The following is a 2,961-nucleotide window of genomic DNA, read 5'->3' on the forward strand; positions in this document are numbered from 1 at the left end:
TCGTGACGTCATGGGATGGGGCGGAGCTGATAGTCCCGCGAGCCGGCGCCTCAGCGCGCGCGAAGGGGAGGAGCAAGTCGCAGCACAGCCTCTGGCGGGAAAATCGGGCAATTCAGAATGAAAGCCCTCGCTGGAAGCAGGTGGCAGCCGTGTGGCAAATGAATGAAGAAAGCAGCTGCTCCGTTCGACAGGCAAAGGGACAGCATGGCACAGGGATACTCTAGAAATGGATGGCTTAAGGCATCCGATGTAACCTCATTTTGGAACTTGAAAATTCATATGACCCCCACAGGCTTACCTGGGAACTTTTGATTTCCTGTCACCCTGACATTGTCGATGGTCGGGGAGAGGGAGGAAATTAGCAGCAGGCGCACAAACTTTCACATTAGCATACTCCCATGTGCACTCACTCACATACTCATTCATTTTTCTCCCTTGTCTGCATACATATGCACACTCACTTCTCTCCTTGTTCCACCACATACACATGCACTCACTCCTCTCCCTTTTACACACGCACACTCTCTTCCAAACACATACATACACGCTCACTCCTCTCCTTCCGCACACATACATGCATTCACTCCTGTTTTCCACACACACAAACTCACTTCTCTTCCTCTGCCATACATATACAGGCACACTCACTCCTCTCCCTTTTCCACATACGCCCATAAATGAATGCTCTCACACACACATGCACACTCATTTACTTCTCTCCCTCTTCCACACACACATGCACACTCATTTACTTCTCTCCCTCTTCCACACACACATGCACACTCATTTACTTCTCTCCCTCTGCCACACACACATGCACGCTCATTCTCTCTTCTCACTAGCCACAGGCATCTTCTCTTTCCCCAGGCCTGCAGGACATGTGCTCCACGTCCTCCTCCTCCTCCTCCTGCAGTGTCGGGCTGCTCTGCCCTTCTTTTATTTTCAGTGCTCGGCCCGACATTGTTGCTCCTTCTCCTGCATCTGCAGTTTCTCGTTTTCCACAGGGGACGGCAATGCTCCTGCTCGTCTCGCTTTTCACGTCATTTTCCCGAGGCACAGGTGCTGACGCTCCTCCTTCCTTGCGCCTGCGCTGCTCCAGACCCTTTTTCTTCCGGCCTTCTGCAGCAGGGCACCCGGAGTTATCGGGTGTTGGCCCGGAGACCCGGCAATCCATTCAGAATTCCAGAATCTCCAGGCCAAATCCAGAGAGTTCCCGAGTATGCCCAGAGGATGACCAAAAACAAATTAGCAGTGATGCAGTTCCCCCTCCATCAGTCACGCCTTCTCACCCTTCCTGTACTCCATCTAATGCCCTCTCTTGACCTCCTCCCCTCTCTCAATCTCACTCCCCAGCCCTCCCCTTCTCTCTCATCTCTTCCAGTCCTTTTCACATCTCCCCGTTGATTCTCTGTCATCCCCTCCCTCTCACGCCATCTCCCATTGCCTCCTCCCTCTCATCCTCTCTCTCAAACCTTCCAGCTTCATCTCCTCCCTCCAACCCTTTTTTCACATCTCCATTCTTTTTCCATCCCTCAGTGGATCTTCTGTCATTCCTTCTCTCTCACTCTCCAGAAGTAACCCCTCCTCACCTTATCCAACACAAAAAAAAACCCTATTGTCTCTCATCCATTTCTTCAAATAGCCCCTCTTCCAAACACCTCACTGGCCAGAGTCAATGGTAAAATTTTCCTTTGGGCTCTGGGCAAAAGGTGGATCATAACAGTGGGAAGAGAGCAGGCTGATAACAGGGGCAACATTTTTCTCTTGGTTAGGTTCAGTGGTTGGTGAGGGGAGGCTAATGAGACGTTCGAAGACCTCCCTAACAAAATGCTCAAATACAGGCCTTGCAGCACCAAATACTTAGGAAGCAGCTATAGCGTGTACACTGCTGTGTACGCCCTGGCACACGTACTGCATGACATGGTCGTGTCTGGCTCTGGAAACTACACTGCATGGAGAGGAGAAAGTGAGGGTTTTAAGGATTTTAGGCCATGGAAGGTAACATGCTTTGTCAGTGTAATGAAAGAATCAGAACAATAAAAGGACTGATCTGCAGTGTTACCGACTGAAAGGGAAGCAGGATGCAGTGAAGGCTGCAGGCGTACGAGGATGCGCTGTTCTCAAGAGCACAGAGTGCTCACAGCATCTTTGCCAGAAATCAAGCATTTTTCCCATAGACACAGAATGGGAGAAAACCTTTAGTAAACAGGCCTCTTAGATTGTAAAACCTCTGGGAATAGGGCAATACCCACAGTATCACTTTGACTAAAGGCGGACTATAAATAAATGTAATATTTAATTTAACAGTTGTACAGGCTCTATGAAAAAGTGAGCAGTTTCTTAACTCTGGTTCATGTTTTGGGAAATTGCATCAGTTCTTCATATTTTCAGATGTGCAGATAAAAGAGAGTCTTTTATTCCAATTCCTCTCTTCCCAATTCCCATTCCCCCGATCCCTGGACCTTTGAGAAGCAACCCAGCCATGCTACTTCTCTGGGCACCATTTACTATCTTCAAAGGAAGTATCACACTTTACTATTGTTTTTGTAACAATTATTCACAACTATTGCCTTTGCTATATCTGTGTATTAATGGTCAGATTCCTGAGCACATAATAAAACCCTGCAGTCCTGGTATCTATGCTTGTTTTGACTCAGAGGGAATGTTCAGGATGTGAGGGTGGCTTGGTGTTTTGGGTAGTGGATCCTGTTGGGAGGAAGGAGGGCCTGTGTCTGGGAGTGGCAGGTCTCACCAGGTGAGCACTCTGGGAGATATTGGCCTTATGTCTTGGGGGGAAGTATCTTGGGGCATTGTGACCGTGTGTGTCATAGGGTACACTCACACAGTGAATCTGTGACAAGTTTGGCACTCTGAGCAGTTTTTCAGATGCCAGGATTCCAAGATAGAGAAACAGACAGAGGGAGAGCAAGAGAGAGAGAGAGAGAGGGGCAGACACAAATA

The sequence above is a fragment of the Rhinatrema bivittatum genome, chromosome 19 (genome assembly GCF_901001135.1).
Source record: "Rhinatrema bivittatum chromosome 19, aRhiBiv1.1, whole genome shotgun sequence".
NCBI classification, from domain to species: domain Eukaryota; kingdom Metazoa; phylum Chordata; class Amphibia; order Gymnophiona; family Rhinatrematidae; genus Rhinatrema; species Rhinatrema bivittatum.